The following is a 10,946-nucleotide window of genomic DNA, read 5'->3' as shown; positions in this document are numbered from 1 at the left end:
ATCTGCTAGGACAGACAGGGCGGCTCTTCTACCTTTGTTCCCACCACTGTCTGGAGCTCCCTTACAAAATCCCACCACACGCTTCTGAAAGGTGCCTCGGAAAATAGATCCAGCAAGCGGCAAAGGGCGTTTGGGAGGCGGCCGGCCCGGGAACAGCCTCTCCTCCTGCCCCCAGCACAAAGCCAGGGCAGGCACTCACCCACCCGCAGGCTCACCCTATGAAGCTGCAGGGAAAATTGTTTCTGAGGGCGTATCATTCATGACACCCCGCCAGGGCTATTCGCGTGCGGAACATCAAACCACTCGGGGCAAAGCAAGGTTAGAGAAGCCCGTGGTTTTGGGGAATGAGAGCGTCGCGGGTGGGACTCCAATGGTCGCTCCCGCGGAGGTGCAGTGGGTCTGTGAGGGCGGGGGCAGCGGGGGTATCTGCACAGGCTCCGAGACCGCGGTGCCGGGTCTGGCCGGCCTCCCTTCCCCGGGCTACACGGCGGGGAAGGCGGTGTGTTCCCTTTAGGGAATTCTCCCATCCCCGCTGCGCCCCCGCGCCGCTCAGCGGAGCGGACTGCCCTGGCCACTGAAGGGAGGAGAAGGAGGAAGGGCGGGCAGGGGGTCGGCAGGGTGGGGTTTGCCCGCACGTGTGGGAAGGCCGGGCATGGGGGCTCCCTGAGGGGAGGAGCGCCCCGGCTTTGGCTGCCGGCAGAGCCCCACCGCTGCCAGGGCAGCTTCGCGCAGCCCGCCGCCGCCGCAAGGAGCCGTGTCCGGGCCGCGTAAGTGGCTCCCCTCTGCCACTTCCCTTCCTCGGGACCGGGTGGGCGAGGGGTTGGAGAAACACCGCTATCGGGGCCTCCCGGCGGCTTGGACGTGGTGGGGAGGGATCCTAAGTCCCAGGTCCAGCCAGGCTTGTGCGGCCGGAGGGGCGCTGGTCCCCGCCTCGCTCCCAGGAGCTATTCCTGGCTTCGGGCGGCTGGCACGGGGACAGAAACACAGGGGTTCTTTGCTGCCTTTTAAAGTCCGCCGTCGGAAAACGGCGCTGGCGTTCCCCTGCCGGCCCTGGTGGCCGTCGCTCCAGCGCTGGGCTGCTGCAGCCGGGGAGCGCGGGGGTGGATGCGGCACGAGTGGGTGTCGGGCACAAGGGGAAAGGCTCCTGGGGGCTCCTGGGCGGCACGTGTGGGACCTTGTTTGCTGGTCCTGGGTGGCATTTGCTGCTACTGCAAAGGTTTGGAGGCGTCGATGGGTGAAACGCCCCTCCTTGGGTTTCTGACAAGCTCGTTCAAGGCACTGGCTTTACCTGGAGGTGTGGTCTGTGCAGGTGTTACCCGTGCAGGTGTTACTGACCCAAAGCGCACAGTCACAGTGCAACGCCAGCTCTTCAGTGCGTTTTGGGAAGTTGGAGAAGTCTCACTTCAGTGGAGAGCCTGAAGTAGGTGCAGGTCCCTAACTGTGGTAAAACAAGTTTAGAAAATGTAAGATTGTTCCTTTCTGCCAACTTTGCATGTTTAAATCAAGAAATGTGTTTGAAGTATATATGACCCTACATGTAATGCTACTGACAGCTGGAGAAAATGAGTCCAGTAAAATAAGTTTAAAATTTAAGGTATCAGAAGCTGCAGAACATAATCCTTCCACTTTAAAATATTAGGTGACAGTTGAGATTTGTGATACCGTTTGGATGGTAGAGCATTATCAATCTCTATGATAATGGTCTCAATGATGCAGGGTCTGGATGAACTCTATTAATTTGGCTGAATTACATTAGTTTTGGGGAAGGGGGGGGTCTCACACCACTTCAGTTCTGACAGCACATGTAGTTTCTGCTGATTTTTATGCTAGTGCTTAACACATCACTTTACCTTGAAAGGAACAGAAGTTTCCTGAAGTTTGGCCTAAGGTGTGAAAGGGCTTTCTTCAAGCCTACACTCTGCTTCAAGTATGTTAATACCCAACATTATTTTACAAGCTTTCCAACTTTTTTCTTTAAATTCTTCCTGTTAAAATCAAAACAAATGTATTGTGAGGCATTTGGATGTTTCAGAGATGGAGAAGGTAAGACAAGGGATCATGGCACATGGAACTTGTATATATTGAAACAAGCTGATGATAGTTTGTTTATGCTAGAAAGACAAAACACATTCTATAAAAGTTGCTGTAGACACTGAGCAGACTCAGTACACAGTGGGTCTTGGAACACTGTGAAAAATGTTTTGAGTTCTGGTTTGTGTTACCTAATGGCATTAAAACATTGACAGTAAAAATAGGCATCATGCCTATACAAAAGCTGAGTTTGTTTTCATTGACATCTATGATGTACTACATGCCCAGACAGAAAAAGACATGGTGCCTGCCTGCCTTGCTCCTGTAAGCAGATCTCCATGGCTGTAATTTATTTCATTTGACTCTGTCCCTGTCCACACAATTCTTCCAAACCCCAGTCCCCTGGGTTCTGATACAAATTGGCACAGAAATAAAATAGCCTCACAAAGACCTAAGTGACCATATTGATATCTTATGAAAAGTGCAGTGATGTTTTGCATTAATTGGATGCATTTTTACTCTTGTGCCACATGTTGTGATAAAGATTATTCATGCATGGAGTAATCTTCTGTCTAAGTGATGTCACTAAAATGCAACTTTGATTATTCAGATGTGAATGAAACCTGGCACTTTGTGAAGTTTTAATGCAATGAAGTTTTGATCCTGAAGCTCAATATGTTGGCTACTGTGTGCATGCATAAATGGTCTGACCAAGGTTCCTGACCTCAATAAGATGAATGACAAGGTAGCTGTTTAAGCTTTGTACACACTTACAGATTAAATCAAAATGAGTTTCAATTTTCTTAATAATCATAGAATCACAGAATGTCCTGAGTTGGGAGGAACTCACAAGGTTCATTGAAGTCCAATACCTGGCCCTGCACAGGACAGCACCAAAATTACACCGTGTGCCTGAGAGCATTGTGTTAATAAATTAATGTACTTTGCATATTTTAGTTAGGGATCTATTAATGCCATTTAGCCAAAGGTGTAGCAATGCCATTTCAATGCATTTTTGTGACTTTGAAAGCAGAGCTTCATGCATTCATATTAGCTTTTTCCATACTAAGATATTAAAAATCATTTTATATGTTGCTGAAATTATTAAAAAGTGTACAGTGTAGTAAAAGTACTTGGAGCCATGTTTCTGTGTCTGTAAATTTTCATGTGTCTGAAAGTGTCCATCTTCCTGATACCTTTGCCATTTAGCACATGGCCCTTGATCCTTCAGTATCATGATGCAGTTCTGATCCTCAGGCTTCTCAATTCTTCATCCTTTCATTCTTTCTCCAGTTGGGGAGAACGTCATCCCACAGGTTTAGTAGCTGAGAAATTTAGTATTGGAAAGTCAACTGACAGGGCTCTTAGAAGCAAACAGTTGAGCTTTCAGAAAAGGACAAATGTGTCCTCCTTTCTGCTGGGAAAAGCATTTGTGTAAGTGATTTGCCACTACAACTCCATTGAGAGTTATAGAGGTTACTAGTAAAAATGGCTTCTGGGACTCCTAAGCTTAGTCATTGCTGAAAATCATCCAAGATCACAGTATTATCTTGCCTGATCTCAAAATTTTTATTTATCCAAATGGACATACTCCAAGGAAAAGATCATTTAGAAAGGCACTGAATCTTGTCCTTGTCTTCACGAGTTCCTGCAGCAGATTGCATGTGTGTGGAATGAGAGATTTCTGAATGGATGTACGACACTGATGGGAAATGTGACTGACCACAGGATGATTTCAGAACATCTTGTTCTACACACAACTGGACAAGAAATTACCTCAAATAAAGCATTCTGGTTGCAAGAGGATTGTTAAGGTCTCTTAATGACAATATATGATCTACAGCAGTTACATATCCCTCATTCTCACTTGACTATGAACTGAACTCCTGTAGAAATGAGGGTGGGCAGGTTGTGACAGTCCAAAAAATTGATAGTTTAATGGCTGGTGTTGAGTCCGTGTTTATTGAGGGTGGAGAGGTGCTACAGGGCTAGCATACATAGACAATTGTCATGTCTATCCTTTCTTTACTGTGGCTGTAAAAATTCTGTCCTAGACTGCATGGACTCCAAGTATATGTGTGATGGTTGTGAATATATGTAAGCAGCCCCCCAATATCTGTTATGAATAATTAAGCAACAAACTGGAGTAGAACATTTGATGGTTCAGCTTAATAACAGAGGTCCTCACAAATAAAATACATCTCCATTCTCATGTTGTAAAGTTAATAGAATCTCTAAGACAGATGAAGCCTCTCAAAATTTTGCCCAGACAGCAATGAACTTTAAAATGGTATGGAATAGTAACACCAGAGCTCTGATGACAACTATCTGCTCTAGTTTGGGTTATGACTTCTAGAAACATTATCTAAATCTAATTTACATAAAAATCCAGGCCATAGGATGACTTCCACAACACTTACTTTGGAAGAGTATAGGCTCTCATTAGTGTCTGAATGGTAGCATGTGTCTGACAAACAGTAGTAAACCAGCCACACAGGGAAAACATGGGGGAAGCAATCATACATAAACCATGACATTATCATCATGATTGTTCACTGGCTCTGACTTTTCCCTTTCACTTTTGCAGTTTCCTTTTCCTACCACACCCAGTAGTTTATGAAGGTGACCCAAAAGACCTCCATGCAGTTGCTGGAGAAAGGTGGGCTTTGGTGCTCTCCGTTCCCTGTGACAGCTCATCAGAAATGCAGTGGAGTGCACACAACATCTGCTGTTTCTGATAAGTAATCAGAACAGGCAGAATCAGTATTGGTGATTCAGTGTTATGCTGCAGTTCCCTCTATCACTAATAGCAGGGTAGCTTTGCCTCTTTGTGATGATAACATCAGTTTTCAGAGTTTTCTTGCATTGTTGTTCTACTAAATGACCTCATTTCTGAAAATTATTTTGTCAGATGTACTACTAGAAGGGGATGATTGCATTAATCCAATTAACTGGTTACTAGAATTTTTGTGAATTTATCTGTTGTAGCAAAGTAACAAAATGTAAAAAGATGTCAACTGGCAAAATGCAAATAAATAAACTTCTGCAGAGAACTAGCTTAACTAGGGTACATTTGCCAGTTGGGATTGGACTGAAGGAAAAGACAAACTGTACCAAGTGAGTTTAGCAGATTTTTCTTCCATTGTCTGTATTTAATATACAAATTTACTCCACCTTTGCTTTTTGCTTTCCAGAATATTTTTTTTTTTGAGAAACGTATGGAATAAATTTATTATTGCCTTAAAGAACGTTATGCTTTAGATGACTTTTTTAGGGGAGGGAGTTGGATACAGTGCAATATTATCTTAATTTCCTTTACTATAGTAACAGTGAATGATGTGGATAAGCTGTTCCATAGCTCTCTGAATTCATGTGGCTGATCTGTGCTCCTTGCCTACTTTGAGGTTAGCTATTTTTTGCCTGGAGTTGTATTACAAGCTGCTTGACAACATGGGAAGGCGATTGTGCTTTTTTTTTTTTTTTTTTTGGTGCAGTACCATGCACATTGTGGTTCTGGAATAAATAATAATTGAAACAGAATTTGGAAGGGATTAGTATTGCCCTTTTTTCAGTTTCCTTAGACTGAGAAACATCTCCATATTATTTAAGGAAATTGAAACATTTGGATATTGTGCAGATATCTGTTTACTCCTGTGAGGGCTTAAATTAATTCCTCTGAATACACTGTTTATTAATTATTTGTCCTGATATTGATTTTATTTTGCCCTCAGATATTTTTGGACTATCATGCAGTTGAGAGAAAACGATGGGATGTGACTTGCCAGGAAATACTTTCAGCACTGTGAATTAGATGAAAGTCTTGTGGATATATAGAATTAGCATGCATGTGTGATTCTTTTCAACTGTACAGTGCTTCAGTGTGCTTTTTGTAGCCATTAGTTTAGATGAGTAGGCAGTATTTTTGATCCTTGTAATGACAGTCTGACTTTAAAGTAGTGATAAGTCTTTGAGTACAATCAGTTTCAGAATTTAGTTGTTCTGTTCTTGCTGCATGGATTTGAAGACAGGGAGAATTTTTTAGGGTAGTACTGAAGAAGTATCATGAAACATCAGGTTTGTTATGTGCAATATGTACATAGTAATTTACATGTTCTGTGGTTGTTGTTTTACCTCAGCAATATGTTTTTAGAAAATCTTGATGCCTTATCTCTATACACTGTTTGCTAAACTGTGCCTACCTTCTTTCTTTACAAAGACTCAAGGAGGGGCCCTGGGCACTTTTTGATAAAGAGGGGCTGTTCTACAGGCATAACAAGGTCTCATCCTGAGTGAAGAGGGAAGTCCCAAGCTGGAGACTTCTTTCAGGCCTGTTTGTAGAAGCACCTTCTACATCTATGAATTTAGCTTTTAAAAAAAAAAATACTTTTCAAGAAGGCATGAGTATGCAGTAGGTAAATTGCTATGCTGGCAAACTGGTAAGAGAAAAATTGCACTTATCTCAAACTAGATCAGTAAAAAGATTCAATATTAAAAGTTCAAATATTTGAATTACCAAGAAGGACATGGTGCTTGGTTAGAAACACTATGAAATTTGCAATTGCATCTGAAGATGCAATTGCATCTCCATTTTCAGATGGAGAAGTCCAGAAGAATAGAAATCAGTGTTTATTAAAAAACCATCTATGGGGAGACTTCCTATTGAAAATAATAGACCTGCTTTGAGGTTTTCATTGTTTTAAGGTAGCCTGTGTACCTGTCCTTGCCATCTTTGACAAGTAACTTATAATTACTGTTAGTTTTATTCAGTGCCCCAAACCCAAATTGGCCGAATAGTTACTATTAAAAAGATTAAAATATCTCCCAAGGAAGCTTCAAACGTGAGTTGCTGATCCTCATATTCTCAGAGTACTGTTTTTGCTGTTTCCCAGCTTCGTTTTTCAGTGCAATAAAGACTCCTATACTTCATGTTTACATTGGTTTGTACAGAGTAATTTCATGGTTTTCTACTCAGGGAAGTACATGGTTGGTGCAACACAACATCTAGGAAAATAATGAGAGACCACTGTGCTTGAAAGATCTCTTGGAGTGTGTGGAGGTGGAGTAGTGGCAAACTTGTGTTATGCCAGTTACATGAGAAAAAAGAATACTGTGAGGTTCCCTCTGGTAGTTTGTAGCTGAAGATGAGATGCTGCATAGAGAAGCAATGATGATCCACATGGTGTGTGCTCCTCAGAGTTTGAGGAGGTTTGTTCAAGACATGTGGTAAATACAGATCACCTGAAAGCTCTAGGTTTTCAGTTACATTCTGCATAAATTCTTGTGCTGCATAGAATGTATGTTATGAACCATAGCATGTCTCTGGAAAATTGCAGGAAAATTAAATGTATTATAAGTAGAACATTCAGTGCTGGCTTGCTTACAGAACACTAGGAAGAAGATCTTACTTCATGGTCTTTGGTTTTACTCTTGCTGACCTGACAATAAAATAAATAGGTTAGAACAATCCCACAATGGACACAAAATTATTTAACTGCATACTTTGGACACCAAAAGTATTTAAATACATAGTTCTGCAGGAATAATTTGTTCATAAGTATGTTTTATATGGAAAGTGTTGTGACTTCACAATTGATGTGTTCTCTGTTTCTTTCTTTCTTATGTATATTTTATTATCTAAAAACAATACAGAGTTAAAAATTGCTTGGCTAATTAGCAACAATAACTATTTTATTTTGCTGAAGTGCATGACAGTCTCATCAGAACTTGAGTTCATGGATGCTCTAGGCCAAGATCATCAGGCAAACTAATCAGTGATCTTCCACTACCCTCCCCAAACATACTCCCAAAAATCAGACATTCTGATTTTACAGCTTATTTTTATTGTACGTTTGCCAGTTGCAATATGATATTAATACATTACTTTCCTACCAGTCTTACTTTTTGTTCATTTCTCCACATTTGCTTGGTTTTTCCTGCTCTCTTTTGAATACCCAACCTCTGAAACTGTATAATCTTTTTCTGGGGATTATGTCAACCAGCTATTGCTGAGACACCTTTAGATTTTTGAGGCAATTACTATAAGTTTTCAGGAGTTAAAAAGTAGATGTTCATGTATCATTTGGAGAAATCCCATTTGTCCCATGAAAATGCAACTTTGATCATCATGGTAGAGCCTGGTGCTGAAAAATACAATGTGGTAGCAATTTATCATTTGCTATGAGGTGTTCTGGTAGAATGAATGTCTTAGAGCAATGAGGGATTCATTGTGTGGATTTTGCATAGTAAAGAGTGAAGAAACTGAGAGGGAAAAATCAGCCCTGTAATGTACTTTCTCTAAGTGAAAGAAATCTGTTCTAATTGTCTCAATATTTATTCCTTAGTGGAACAGTGCTTCTGAGTGTCTGGTCCAGAATGTTTTGCAGTCTCCTGTGCAATGTCCAGCTCTTAGAAATAATTTATTAGACTGTTTTAATTTATTTTCTAATTTATGCATGTGTCTTATTTTGAAGTAATTAGTTTCAACATCAGACTTAATAACCCCGTTTTGCATTTCTCATTGTCCCAGTTACAAACATTTATAAACCTTCATTCAATTTTACAGTACTCTGCAAAATCTTCTATGGTGTTTAATTGCCTATATACTCCACTTCATTAGTTGTCTAAGCAAATAATTTTAGAATTGTATTAAATAAGAGGGTTTTTTTTCCTATTTGGCAGCTTTTCTGTCCTATATGGTAACAGATGGGTTGCACTTAGTTCAATGAAGCAGATGCAAAATGAGCAGAATTTGCAGTTAAATACTGTTTATGTTGCATTTTTATTCACACACAATAAATTAAGTCAGCTTCCTGATTATGTAAAGTGAATGTTTACACTCTTTCATTGAAATTAATTAAAGTGTATCCACTATGCTCTGTGAAACAAGTAGTTTTCCGGGCCTGGATGGGCTCATAGGTACAATTTGTGCATTTCTTACTGAAGCAGTGTCAGCATAAGGAACACTTATGTTGTGCTCCAGGTTGCTATCTCTTGTTCCTACTCCCGTAACCCTCCCTCTGTGCTTGCACAACTGCTTGTGGTTCTGTGCAATGAGCTGGATTAGGAAACATTAATCTTTTTTTCTTGGGATGCTTTTGATTGAGGATCAGTTCTCTATTCTGGTTGGAATGGCCACACACATGGCTGTGCAGCCACAGCTAAGGAACAGACACAGAGGAGAGAACAAAGTGAGTAGTGTGAGCTGCTTCAATTGTACCACCATTGGAAGAAACTATTTAACATGCTCCACATAGCTGTAAAACGTAACGTAATTTCTCTTACGCCCTCTGATTTTTGTCTTCACTTCCTTTTAGACCATCTTTGTCACTGAAGAAAGCATTAGTTGAAAAACTTCAACCATGACAGTGGTGTCCCTCAATCTTTAGAAGTAAGTTTTGGCATTTGGAATCATTCTTTTCCTGCAACAAAGGAAGACTTGTAGAGTTCAGTTCCATAGTTTTTTTTCCTTGGGACTGGAACTAAAGAAACTAATAACTTTTCAAACAAGAAGGTGTCACTTACCAAGTACATTTTTAGTGATATTCTTCTAGACTGGCTTGGTGAATGACTTGTATGTGAAATGGTTCTGAATGAAGAATTTTGGATAGTTCTTACTTTTAATCTCTCACATCTAACTGTAGCTCCTGTATTGCATATTTGACATGTTTCTGATCTCTGTTTGTCTGAAAATACAGAGAATATTTTCATAGGAACCAGTGAAATTACCAAAGTGGCAAATATCTTTCTTCTTCCCTCCCCATCACAAACACTATCTCAACTCTCATTTGCATTTATTAGTAGACTATTATAAGCTATCAGAATTTATTTTTAAAAAATTTTTCTTCAAAATTATTTTCTTGTGCTTTTTCATGAAAACAGGCATATTTGTCCAAACAGTTATGTAATGACTGGTACAAATTACTCCTGTAGAGGATGGTGAGTTTGATAAGTGTCTTCCTTTAATCTTCATAAAAGAACAGTGAAATACAGTATTTTAGCTTGGCTGAAACCCAGCTAATAGAAGTGTGGGTTTCAGTGTTCCATATGCTTTCTAAGAATTTGATAGTGCATTGCTGATAGCACACAGACAGTGAGTTGGCTTAATTGCAGCTGTTTGCAAATAGCAGAAAGGCAGCAGAATAAAATGATGTGAATGTTGCTCATAGTGTTCCCTGGAGGGGTGGCTGGAAAGAAACCTGGAACTGTAAAAGAAGCTCTCCTGGTACTTTGATTCCTTCTATGTTCAGGGAAACAGGACTCTGGAAATGCACAGCAGGGCATCTGACATATGTGACTTTGAATTTCATCAGCTTGCTGGAGGAGACTGCAAACTCTGGAAAACATCATCTGAGTTGAAATGGAAAGTCAGAGGAGTTGGAGACACACTTCCAAGTGCTATATGTAGAATCTTCTTTGATAGTAAACACCCCCTTGAAAACGCATCCAAAGGCTGAAGGAAGACTTGAAATGGTGGTATAAAGCAAGTTTATTCACAATGCTACTTCTGTCATGTTCTCCTGGACAGCTAGCATGGCTGCTGGCTTGAATGTGGAATACTTTTGCATTTCTCTTAGCAAACTTAGAAAGCAGGGTTTCAGGAACCACAACAAATAAGTCTCCCCAAAACTAACCTGGGAAATAAATCTGTGAATTGGATAGGCTATAGAAGTTGTTTTCCACGATATGAAACTTAGTCAGACAGGGAACTTGCATAAGGCTGAATATTTTACCATGGATTTCTACTCTGGAGGCCTAGGAATGGAAAGTATGAATTGCCCCATCAGAAATATTGCAGTCCTTGACATTAGTATTTTTCATGACTGATACAGTTCTGCTGAAATGTATTTGGCTTGGTTCAGTATTGCTGATAAATTAAGTAAATCACTGGGCAGAAGAGAAAGATAAGGGTCTGAGAA

General features: G+C 40.6%; 1 protein-coding gene across 2 annotated transcripts in view; it reads left to right on the top strand.

Annotated features, from left to right (window-relative positions):
- The first annotated feature begins 266 nt into the window (after positions 1-266).
- The window catches only part of SLC7A2 (solute carrier family 7 member 2), a 54,534-nt gene continuing 43,854 nt past the window's right edge, over positions 267-10,946 (top strand). Inside the window, exon 1 of one of the 2 annotated variants that reach the window (XM_053976763.1) lies at positions 267-318. The gene's annotated coding sequence lies outside the window, so the exon portion shown is untranslated. Of the gene's footprint in view, positions 319-703; positions 768-10,946 lie in introns of those variants that run through there. The other variant, XM_053976761.1, reaches the window with a different exon arrangement.

This window comes from Vidua macroura, chromosome 4 (assembly GCF_024509145.1).
Source record: "Vidua macroura isolate BioBank_ID:100142 chromosome 4, ASM2450914v1, whole genome shotgun sequence".
NCBI classification, from domain to species: Eukaryota; Metazoa; Chordata; class Aves; order Passeriformes; family Viduidae; genus Vidua; species Vidua macroura.
Note: the sequence above shows the minus strand (reverse complement) of the source record. Positions and strands in the feature narration are given on the sequence as shown.